The sequence below is a fragment of the Acomys minous genome, assembly GCF_964271855.1.
Source record: "Acomys minous genome assembly, chromosome: 16".
NCBI classification, from domain to species: domain Eukaryota; kingdom Metazoa; phylum Chordata; class Mammalia; order Rodentia; family Muridae; genus Acomys; species Acomys minous.
In genome coordinates, this window is record NC_140498.1 from 41,073,568 (window position 1) to 41,086,179 (window position 12,612).

A 12,612-nucleotide genomic window follows, 5' to 3' on the forward strand; every position below is an offset into this window, starting at 1 on the left:
GGGGGGGGGAGGGGGCGGGGCTGGAGAGATGGCTGCTTGTCTAAAAGCACTTAATGTTCATCTAGAGGACCTGTGTTCAAGTCCCAGCACCCATGTCAGGAGGCTTGTAACCACTTGTGACTCCTCCAGCCTGTGAGGGCAACTGCACATGCCTACACAGACATGTACACATACCTGTAACTAGAAACCGTAAAAACATCTTTAAAAAGCGTAAGGTTGCTCAGCATGGTGGTGCATGCCTGTAGTTCCCTGGACAGTAGAGGCAGGAGGACCAGGAGTTCAAGGGTCACCTCAGCTCTCTATCAAGTTGGGGGCCAGCCTAGGCTGCACAGTCTCAGCAAATGGGAGGTATCTCATGTAGCCAAGGCTAGCCTCCAAATCTATGTGTAGTTGAGAAACTGATCCTCTTTCTCGCCACCTGAGGGCTGGGTTTCCAGGAGTGCACACAGCCAGTGTGTTTGGTGCTGGAGGCTGAGCCCAGCACCTCATCCATGGTAAGCAGGCACACTCAACTGAGCTACAACCCCAGACCCAGATTTACCAGTACAGCCACTTAAAGAATTTAAAAACAAAACAGAACACACCTTTCATCTCATAACTTGGGAGGCAGAGTCATGTGGAGTGCTGAGTTTGAGGCCAGCCTGCTCTATAGAGTGAGTTCCAGGACAGCCAGGGCTACACAGAGAAGCCCCGTCTCACAAACTAATTTACGTGTGTGCTCATTTATGTGCATCCAAGTGCCTGAGGCGGCCAGAAGACAATGTCGGATGCCCCGGAGCTAGAGTTACAGGGGGTGGGTGCTGAGAACTGAACTCGGGTCCTCTTGACCACTGAGCCATCCCTCTGGTTCCTTGAAGATTTAGAAGATTTATTTTTGTTTATGTATACATGTGTATAGGTATGTGTGCGCATGAGGGTGTGCCAGTGGAGGCCGGAAGTATGGGATCGCCTGGGAGCTGTCGTCAGAGCGTGATGGAGAAGCTGGGAACTGAACTCTGGTCCTTTATTAAGATCTGAGCCAGTTCTCCAACCCACTTCAACCACCATTCTTTTACAGCATTGGTGTTTTGCCTGCATTTATGTCTGTGCACTGTGTAGGTGCTGCAATATCTCTTGGGGAGCAGGAGTTACAGGTGGCTATTAGCTGCCATTGGGGTCTGGGAATTCAACCAGGGTGCTCTGGAAGAGTAGCCAGTGCTCTTAGCCATCTGCAACCCTACTATAACAACTCTTCAAAAAAAATTTTTTGACGTTTTTGAGGCAGATTTTCTCGTATAGCTCTGCCTGCCCTGGAACTCACTTTGTAGACCAGGCTGGCTTCAGACTTGCCTCCTTGAGTGCTGGGGTTGCAGGCGTGGGCACTATAGCCATCTTAAGTGTATAGTTAGCAGTAAGCACATAATCACCCCATCACCTCCGGAACTGTTACTTTCCAGACATACTCTGTCATTGGCATTAAACCTCTACTGCGACCACACTGTGCCCTGTGGATGGCTCAGAGCTCGAGGGCTATTATTCACAGGAAGGTGGGCCGATTACTTCAACCTGGGGCTTCTGGGGCACAAGTGCTGCCCCAGCTGTAGGTGACAGGGCTGCGGTATCAGGCGTGCCTGTGGTGTGGGTGTGGACTCCGGACAGCCACTCCCTGAGCTTAGCTGAGTCACATTAGTGGTAGGTTGGGAAGCAGAGCAAGTGCTCCTGAGACACCTAGCGGACGCTGCCAGTTCTACACAGTGTGCCAGGGAGGCAAACGTTTGGGTACTGCGGAGAGCGTGGGTGCCATCTGGCGGCTAGCACAGGGAAGCCGCAGCTTGCGGGGCTCAGCAGAATTCGGGTTCGAATCCTGAGCCAGACGACCCAACGGGATCCGTTTCCCTCCAGTGTCTCAGCGATATGATGTTCTCAAGGCCGGCTGATGATTCGTGAAGAGGGGTCCAGGTCTTCCGTGACAAAGGTTACCCCCAGCTCGGAGTCGGGTGTGACCGACCCGGGCAGGCACCAGCAGGCTGGAGGGGTGGCGCTGCCTAACTGGTGCGTGCAGCAGGGTGTCGCAGCGGCCACGCCCACCGCTGAGGCTTGTTTTTGCAAGGGCCAATCGCAATGCCCTTCGCTGTCCAAGGCATGGAGCTGTAGGATGCATGAAACCCTTGGACCCAGCAAAACGTACGTACGAACAAGGCAAAGTCCACACATAGGCTCGGTCAGCACGTGTGCAGCACTGAGCACGACCTGCAGCATCTTTCCTCTCCCTCCCTTCAGGGTCCATTGGCCCTTTCCTCTGGAGTGCCCAGGTGGCATTTGTAAGGAGCACAAAGGGCTCCAGGCAGCAGCCTGGGTGTTTTACTAAGCCAGATTGCATTTTACTTTTAGTGCTGTTTGGCAATTCTGTTTTGGGGGGTTTTTTGTTTTTGTTTCTTTTAGTTTTTCGACAGGATTTCTCTGTGTAGCCTTGGCTGTCCTGGACTCACTTTGTAGACCAGGCTGGCCTTGAACTCACAGCAACCCGCCTGCCTCTGCCTCCCGAGTGCTGGGATTAAAGGCGTGCGCCACCATGCCCAGCAAACTGAACACTCTTAAATGGAGTGTTTTCCAAGTGGGAACCCTTGTCTGAGGAGAGGCAGCTGACCAGGCAGGCAGGCAGGCAGGCAGGCAGGCAGACAGCTGCGTAGGGTGGCCCTGCATAAGCTTTCAGACCTCACAACTAAGGCTGCGGAATTTGGGGGAGGGGGAGGGGAGGGAGTGGTAGTCAGACAAAGTCTTACTTAGCTCAATCTAGCCTCAAGGTTGCTGTGTATTGGAGACTGGCTTTGAAGTCCGATTCTCCTGCCTCTATTTCAAAGTGTTGGTTTTAAAGACACAGGCTACCAGCCGGGTGTGGTGGTGCATACCTTTAATCCCAGCACTCAGGAGGCAGAGGCTGGCGGATCGCTGCTGAGAGTTCGAGGCCAGCCTGGTCTACAAAGTGAGTCTAGGACAGCCAAGATAACACAGAGAAACCACCCTGTCTCAAAAAACAAAAAACAAAACTAACAACAATGACACAGGCTACCACGTTAGTTGCAGCTGCATCTTGTTTCAGCCAGGAGAAACCAGAGCCTAACCGTGCATATGGGCTCCTAACTCCAAAACACCATGAGGTGATGTTTTAGGGATAATTTGTTACAGAGCAGAAAGTATTTAAGAGGAGTCAGATGTTAGCCTGTGAACCCCAGTTTCCTCACTCACACCATGAGGGTTGATTAAGAGTGAAATAGCATGAGCCATGCGTAGCTAGCGTTCTGTGCACACCAGACGACACCTCCCAGCCCCTCCCAACATGGCTCCCATCATCCTCTTGCCATTCTGTGACGTCACAATGCCACCCCAAGCCACTGCATACTCGGCTAAAAGATACTTCACACCAGACGACACCTCCCAGCCCCTCCTAACATGGCTCCCATCATCCTCTTGCCATTCTGTGACGTCACAATGCCACCCCATGCCACTGCATACTCGGCTAAAAGATACTTTGGGGACAAGAGATTCTGGGCATAGAAGGGACAAATAGTCCCTTCTCCTTCAACTTGGATACCAATGAACTGTATCAGGCCCAGTAAGACCATTTCCGGACCTGTCCATTGTCCTGAGGTGGGCAGCCAGGCTGCCTACACAGGTGCCCTGTCTTTGCAGAGGTAAGGCCAGTTACGTGGTCGGGTCTGGCTTGGGTCTTGCTGGCTGGCTGCATGAAGTTCCTGGAGACTGAGAACTGTCCTCCAGCTTTCTGCTGTTTCTGTCACCTGCTTGAATGCCTTTAAAACATTTGTGTGTGCGAGCGCGCACATGTGTGAGTGTGCCTATGCCTTTGGGTGTGTATGGGTATGTGCACATGAGTGCAGAGACCCTCACAGGCAGAGGTGTTGGATCTCCCTGGAGCTGGCGTGACAGGCAGTGTGAGCTCCGTGATGGGAGCGCTGGGAACTGAACTTCGGTCTCTACAATAGCAATGGATGCTCCTGACTGCTGAGCCATCTATCTCTCCAGCTCAGCATCTTTTAATGTTTCAGCCAGCACACCGCCTTGCCTGGCTTTTTTGTTTGCTTTTTATTTTGTTTTTTGTTTGTTTGTTTGTTTGTTTGTTTGTTTGTTTTTTGAGACAGGGTTTCTCTGTGTATCCTTGGCTGTCCTGGAACTTGCTTTGTAGACCAGGCTGGCCTTGAACTCACAGCGACCCACCTGCCTCTGCCTCCCGAGTGCTGGGACTAAGGTGTGTGCCACCATGCTTGGCCTGTTTTTTGTTTTGTTTTGTTTTGTTTTAATGGGAATTTAACTTTTTATGTGGAATTAACTTAGGTTCTCATGTTTGCAAGGAAAGCATTTTACCAATAAACCATTTCCTGGGTCCTCTTAGGTTTTTCTTTTAACTTTAATTTTACATCAATTTACTGGAAACTGAACTTATTTTCAGGAGTAGATCATTTGCCTAGTATATTCAAGTTCCTAAGTTTGATTCTCAGCATCATAGCATGCACCGAAAAACTAGATATACTAAAAACAACAAACAAACAAAATGTAGGCCTCACATGGTGGCTCAGGCCTTCAATCCTGGCACTCAGGGAAGGTCTCTATGGATGCAAGCCCAGCCTTATCTACATAATGAGTTAGTTCTAGGCTGACCGGAGCCAGTCAGTCCCTACGTTTAAAAAGTGCCGAAGTGCAGGTGTGGAGGTGACAAGAGAACCAGTAACAGTGGCTCACGTTTGTGTGTGGAATCCAGGTGACGTAAGTCAGGTCATCAGTGATTGGCAGGTGCCTTTATACCAGCTCAGCCATCTTGTTGGCCCTTCATACACTTATAGGAGAAAAAAAGCTCGACTGTATTCACCCACCCACCCCATTTAGCAGGGTTTCCCTGTGACCTAGGCTGGCCTTGACCTTTAGGTCCTCCTACCCTAGCTATCAGTGCTAAAATTAGAGGAGTGTGCCATCATCACAGCTCTCCCTTTGCCTTACTAGAGAATGAACCTCAGCCTTCAGGGCATCAGTCGAGCATCGCCCCTGAGCTGTGTGTCCCAGCAGCACACCTCACTTTCATTGGCTCTTTAAAGAAACCATTTACATGTATGCATGTGTGTGGCAAGTGTGCTGCAGCCTGTATGTGGTGACTAGAGAACAGCTTTTAGGAGTCTGTTCTCTTTTTCCATTGGTCCCAGGGATCAAGTGATCAGGCTTGGCAGCTAGTGCCTTTACCTTCAGAGCTATCTTGCTCGCCATTGTTGGATTTAATTAAAAAAAATTAAAAAAAAAAAATTTTTGGCTTTTCAAGACAGGGTTTCTCTGTGTAGCCTTGGCTGTCCTAGACTCACTTGTAGACCAGGCTGGCCTCGAACTCACAGGGATTTACCTGCCTCTGCCTCCCAAGTGCTGGGATTAAAGCGTGTGCCACCACACCCACCTCTCCTCCTCCCTGTTTTGTCTCATTTTTAGTGGTACTGAGGATTAAAATTAGAGCATCAGAGCTGGGCTAGGTGGCACATTTCTGTAATCTCAGCACTCGGGAGGCAGGGCAGAGGCAGGTGGATCGCTGTGAGCTTGAGGCCACCCTGGCCTACAAAGAGTCCAGGACAGCCAAGACTAACACAGAGAGACCCTGTCTCCAGATAAAAAAAAAAAAACAAAAACCTAAAACTAGGTAAGGAAAAAAAAATTTTTTTTTGTTTTCTTATTCTCTTCTTTCTCCTCCTCTTTCTCCTTCTACTCCTCCTCCTTTTTCCAAGATAGGGTTTTTCTGTATAGCCCTGGCTCTCCTGGAACTCAAGTTGTACACCAGGCTGGCCTTGAACTCAGGGATCTGTCTGCCTCTGCCTCCTGAGTGCTGGGACTAAAGACATGCATTGCTGCCGCCACCATCTGGCTCTATATAATATATATGTGTCTATGATTATAACACAGGTACATCATTTCCCTCTTCTCTCTCCCTGTAAACCTTCCATGAGCCTCACCCCTTTCTCTTTAAATTCATGACCTTTTCCTCTCATCTGTGCTGCCAGGACTAAGAATGCTACCCAATGGTAGATCATTTGCCTGGAAGGATGAGGCTGTGCCCATGATCCTTAGCAGCATAAAACTATAGTGCGTTGGGGTCATAGATATCCTTCCCCAGCTTTATATTTATGAGTGAGAGGTTGTAAAATGTGGCTTGTGATCTTCCTGCCTCGGCTTCCTGAGTACTGGGATTACAGAAGTCAGTCGCCACGCCCACCACCTCCATTTCATCAGTTTTGATTTGCATCAGTAGTTAAAAGTCGAAGTAGTGGGGCTGGAGAGATGGCTCAGAGGGTAAGAGCACTGGCTGTTCTTCCAGAGGTCCTGGGTTCAATTCTCAGCAACCACATGGTGGCTCACAATTACCTACAATGTGATCTGGTGCCCTCTTCTGGCCTGCAGGTGGACATGCAGATAGAGCACTGTATACATAATAATAAAAAAAAATCTTAAAAAAAAAAAAAAAAGAAAGTTCAAGTAGTGGGCCCGGAGAGGTGGCTCAGCAATTAAGAAAACTGTTTGCTCTTCTTGGGGACTAGGTTCAAATCCCCGCACCCACAGGGCAACTTAAAATCATCTTTAACTCTACTCCAAGGAGATCTGATGCTCTCTTCTGGCCTTCCTGGGCACTGCACACACACAGACAGCACTTGGACATACATGCAGGCAAAACACCCAGACACATTTTATAAAATAAAAATAAAAAGACCAAATAGTTTTTTAAAAGCTGTGATAAAATCACTAGCCTCCCTGTCTTCCCTCTCCCTCTCTGGTGTTGCCTTGGCTGTCATGGACTCACTTTGTAGACCAGGCTGGCCTCAAACTCACATTGATCCACCTGCCTCTGCTTCCGAAGTGCTGGGATTAAAGGCATGTGCCACCACACCCCGCCCTCTCCAGTTTTTTGAGACAGGGTTTCTCTGTGTAGCCATGGTTGCCCTGGAACTCACTCTGTAGACCAGGCTGGCCTGGACCTCACAGCGATCTGCCCGCCTCGTGTCTTCCTGCTCCTTATGTCCATCTTTTGAAGTAGTATCTTTATAGCTGGAGTCATCATTTGTGGCTATATATTGCTTTTCTGCTGAATACCCTGCCACAGCTCTTGCCTCATGTCAAGAGAGTCCGATGATTCAGGGTTGAGTCAGTACTTAATCATGTCTCTAAATAGCATGTGCAGCAGAGAGGCATGGAAAAGAGCTCAAACTGTGTTTGTGCAGTCTTTATAGCAGAAATTTTGGGTTTTGTTTTCTTGGACTTTTCTTTTTTCTTTTTTGTTTGTTTTTTTTGAGACAAAGTCTCTCTGTGTAGCCTTGGCTGTCCTGGACTTGCTTTGTAGACCAGGCTGGCTTCAAACTCACAGCGATCCACTTGCCTATGGCTCCCCAGTGCTGGGATTAAAGGAGTGCGCCACCACGCCTGGCTCTTTTTTGGTTTTTTGAGACAGGGTTTTTCTGTGTAGCTCTGGCTGTCCTGGACTACCTTTTAGACCAGGCTGGCCTTGAACTCACAGAGATCTGCCTGTCTCCGTCTCCCAAGTGTTAGGACTAAAGGCTATCCTGGAGTTTTGTCAGCTTCTCAGGTCAACTTTCTTTATCTTTTTTTTTTTTTTAAAGTTTTTCGAGACAGAAGTTTTCTCTATGTAGTCTTGGCTTTCCTGGGCTCTCCGTAGACTAGGCTGGCCTTGAACTCACAGAAATTCACCTGCCTCCACCTCCAGAGTGCTGGGATTAAAGGCGTGCACCACCATGGCCTGGCTAACTTTCTGTATCTTTGAGAATGGATCTTTTTAAGTATTGTTTGTTTTTTTTTTTTTAGAGTACTCTTTAAGCCTGCTTGCTTAGGGTCTGGTTACTTCCTGCCAACAGCTCTTATCTTAGCATTTCTCCATTTTAACTTTTGCCTCCTCCCTGTGCACTCCTGCAACCCCATTGACCTAAATTTCTCTCTTCCTCAAGACTTATCACCTTATAATATGCTACAAAATTTGTTTATTAGGCCAGCTTTCTTCCTGCACTCCTGTATTAGCACTGGACTATCACAGGAAAACTTTGTGTTTTTCACTACGGAACTACCAAGCACAGTGCTTGGTAGCAGGGAAGGCTCAATGACTGCGGACTGGGCACTAGGACCTGGGCCTCCTACGCGCCCTTCCTGTGTATTCTTTCTTCTTTCTTGTTTCCTCTGGCTCTCCTATCTTCCTTCTTGGTTTGTTACTTATTTATTTTTGGTGGAACACATCCTTCAGTAACTCTGAGAAAGGGAGTGTGATATCTCTCTCTGTCTCTCTGTCTCTGTCTCTCTCTGTCTCTCTCTGTCTCTCTCTCTCTCTCTCTCTCTCTCTCTCTCTCTCTCTCTCACACACACACACACACACACACACACACACTTTGTAGTTACTGTAGAGTCTGGCAAATTGTTTCATGTGTGAAATGGTAATGAAAATCCTAGCACTTGGGAGGCAGAGGCGAGCAGATCTCTGGGTTCAAGGACAGCCTGGTTTACAGAGTGAGTTTCAGGACATCCAAAGCTACACAGTGAAACCCTGTCTTGGGGGAAAAAAACCCCAAATAGCGATGAATAGTGGCCACCCATCTTACGAGGCTGTAGGGAGAACTAAGGAAGACAAACCATACAAAATGGTTAGAGTTCTCTCAAGACAAACAAGACCCAAATAAAATAGAAAGGATCAGGAGGCAGTTGACTTGAGTTGGCTAAGAGTTGGGCACCAGAATTGGTGGGTCTAGCTTTGAGATTATCCGGCTTCAGTTTCTTTGTGTGGGTAGTGGGTACCTGCTGCTCATGGGGCTGTGGAGTAGTGAAAGCGGGGGTAAAGGATGCAGAATATTGATGAAAGAGCTTTCAGAAGTGTTGCTGATGAGACTGTCAACCTCAAGCTGGTCTTTGTGTGCTCTAAGGATGAGATGTTCTTTGTGGAACAGGGTAGGCAATTTAGCAGCAATGAGCTGCACCTTGACTCACTAATTTCATATGTTACAAATGTATCTAAGAAAGCAAGTAAGGGTGTGTCTGGATTTTGGTGTAGGACAAAACTGGGAACCATTTTAATGTTTTGCATGATATTATGTTAATAGAGATTTGTCAATATGTGGATCTATAAACATCCCATTTTTAATGTTCCTCCAATTGAGTCCTCTTCACCTGAGGCAGCTGGCATCAGAAGGACCATGCAGGGCACAGGATGATACAGTGTTGGGTGCAGGATGGGTCAAACCAGCAAGGATAGCAGGAGACTTCTGGGTATTAGAAGTTTTAGAAGTTGTTTTAAACCAGCACCCCCCCCCCCAACACCTTGTGAATATGTGTGGAGGAATGTTAATTCAGAACATGGTTGTTCTGGCAAGAGATCACATCCAAAGACCTTCCACGTCCAGGTCTCTGTGATCTGGCTGGAATACAAACACGCCTTTAATTCAGTAGGCAGAGGCAAACAGATCTGAGTTCAAGGCCAGCCTGGTATAGAGCAAGTAAAGAAAAGCTTAGGTCCAGGCCTGGTGGTTCATGCCTTTAATCCCAAATGAAGGTAAAGTTAGTTTGTAGAGGGAAGCACCCATGTTTGAAAGTGATGTCTAATTGAGAGGCAGAAAAGGTGACGAATCAGAGATTTGACAGAATAGGATACACCCAACTCTCACAAGAAGTGGGAAGAAAGGGAGGCTACTTAAGAGACAGTTTTACAGAGAAATAGAGAGGAGGCAGCTTTATCAGGACAGGAATAGAGAGATGGGTTGCAGAGAGAGAAGTCAGGTAAAGATGGAGGGAGCCAGAAAATGAGAAGAAGCCAGAAGAGTAGAGCAGATTGCTGAGTTAGTTAGAGGCCAAGCAGAGCAACACACAGATTCACATGTAAAAAAAAAAACCCACACAAAATAAAAATGAACAAATCTCATAAAAATGTAAGAAACTTACATCGTGTGTGTATGATGGGGGCATGCCTGTACCATGGCACATGACTGGAGGTCACACAACTTTCAGGGGTTGGTTCTCACATATACTTACTCAGGTTGGGGTAAACTCAGGTTGTTAGATTTACAGCAAGTATTTTACCTACTGAGCCATGTTAGGTCTGTTTAGGGTCTAGGATAACTGGCTCCAAGAGGTTCTCTTGTCATAGGAACATTGATTACAGATGAGCTTAGTTGGCTTTACACTTTTGGGGCGGGGCAGGGGGGCGGGTTTTGAGACAGGGTCTCTCTGTGTTAGCCTTGGCTGTCCTGGACTCGCTTTGTAGACCAGGCTGGCTTTGAACTCACAGCGATCCACCTGCCTCTGCCTCCCGAGTGCTGGGATTAAAGGTGTGCACCACCACAGCCCGGCTGGCTTTACACTGTTAATGAGGACCCAAACTCAGGTTTTCATGCCTTTACCCACTGAGCCATCTCCCTGGATGTTTGCTGTGTTTGTTTGTTTAGGATTTTTTTTTTTTTTGAGACAAGGTTTCTCTGTGTAGCCTTGGCTGTCCTGGATTTTCTTGGTAGACCAGGCTGGCTTCAAAACTCAGAGATCTGCCTGCCTCTGCCTCACCAAGTGCTGGGACGACAGGCATGCAACACCGGGCCCAGCTTGTTTGCTGTTTTTAAGGCCTATCAATGTAAAGGAGTCTGGGAGAATGGATAGATATGGGCTGTATCCTTAGGGGTTGATAAAGATGTTCTAGAATGTGGACCCAGTTCTGGCACTGCAGACTGCAGAACTGCCTCTCCTATGCCTCACTTTCCTCATTGGAAAATCTGGTCAGGGATGCTTTAGAATAAATGAGATCCAGGGTGAAAATTCCCCACTTAAAAGCCAATATGAAGGGCTGGAGAGATGGCTCAGAGGTTAAGAACACTGGTTGTTCTTCCAAAGGTTCTGAGTTCAATTTCCAACAACCACATAGTGACTCATAACACTCTACAATGAGATTTGGTGCCCTCTTCTGGCTTGCAGGCATACATACAGGTAGAACACTATATAAGCAATAAATTCTTTTTTTTTTTTTTTTTCGAAACAGGGTTTTTCTGTGTAGCCTTGGCTGTCCTGGACTTGCTTTGTATACCAGGCTGGCCTCGAACTCACAGCGATCCGGCTGCCTCTGCCTCCCGAGTGCTGGGATTAAAGGTGTGCGCCACCATGCCCGGCTCCTTAAAAATTCTTAAAAAAAAATAAGTCAACACGAAGAGCTGGGGACAGAATCTGTAATCCCCAGGCAGAGGCAAGTGGAGCTCTGTGAGTTCAAGGCCAGCCTGGTTTACAAAGTGAGTCAGAACAGCCAAGGCTACGCAGAAAGCCCTATCTGGAAAACAACAACAACAACAACAACAACCAAAACCCAAAACAAAAGAGTCAATATGAGGTCAATATGAAGCTGTTAATGACCACTACTGCTTGGTTATGAATTCATTCTGCCTCTATGGGACTATGAATCTATCCCATGGTTGCTGGCTCCTCTATATTATCTAAAAGGATTCCAGACAAAGGCTTGTTGTATTGCTCAGGTTGGCCTTGAACTCCTAGACTCAAGCTCTACAGCTTCACGCCACCTCATCTGGCTTTGGACTGGTTTTTGAGTGGGGCAGGTAGGGATTAATCTTCTAGTAACCTACTGAGTCTGGTTAGCGCTGTCTGTGCATGTGTGTGGGACTGTCCACTTGAGCATGGACAACCTTCCAGTGGCCATTCCCTCAAAGAAAATGGCTCTCCTCCAGTGGCCATCAGCTGCCATTAGCTACTCAGATAGATGTGGGTCCTCGTGGGGCCCTCTCCTATCTGTGAGGAATTTTCCTGGCTTGCTCTTATGCAGGTAGCCATGCTGCTGTGAGCTCCTGAGTGCCATGGCATCACCTCCCCACCACATCTCTCTCAATGTTCCTTACGTCTTATTTGGAAAGGGAACATATAGATATGCTGTTTATTTAAAATTTAAACTTCTTTATTTACATTTTTTGTTTGGTTTTCGAGACAGGGTTTCTCTGTGTAGCCCTGGCCATGCTAGAACTGACCAGGCTGACCTCAAATTCAGAGATCTGTGTACCTATGCCTTCCCAGTGCTGGGATTAAAGGTGTATACCACCGCCCCAACTGGCTGTAGATACCCCATTTAAGGGCAAACACTCACATTCATTTTGAGAAAATTTTAAATTACTTAAAAAAATGACAGGTACCTGGAAATGGTGGTGAATACCTGCAATCCAAGCACTAGGGAAGCTAAGGCAGAAAGCTCATAAATTTAAAGCAAACCTGCCCTACATAGTGATGCTCAGGCTAGCCAGGGCTACACCACAAAAACAAACTTGGTAACGGCTAGGGGTATATTTAGAGTCTTTAATTTAGAGATAACCTGGTATATGTGAGGTCCTGAGTTCAATTCCCAGCACTGAAAAAAAAATGGGTAAAGTCTGGGGATACAGCTCAGTAAAGTGCCTGATATACAGACATAAAGTTCTGAGTTTGAGTTCTCAGATCTCACATAAAAGCTGGAGGTGGTGGAGCATGTCTTTAGTTTCACCCTGGGAAGGCAGAGACAGGAGGATCACCACATCTCATTGGCTGGCCAGCCAGCCTAGAGAAATCAGCAAGCACTGGGTGCGGGCT

At 47.5% G+C, this 12,612-nt stretch overlaps 1 protein-coding gene across 1 annotated transcript in view; it reads left to right on the forward strand.

Moving 5' to 3' along the window:
• Positions 1–3,427: 3,427 nt before the first annotated feature.
• PDPK1 (3-phosphoinositide dependent protein kinase 1) overlaps positions 3,428–12,612 on the forward strand; it is an 81,359-nt gene continuing 72,174 nt past the window's right edge. Inside the window, exon 1 of the mRNA XM_084760959.1 lies at positions 3,428–3,671. The gene's annotated coding sequence lies outside the window, so the exon portion shown is untranslated. The remainder of the gene's footprint in view (positions 3,672–12,612) is intronic.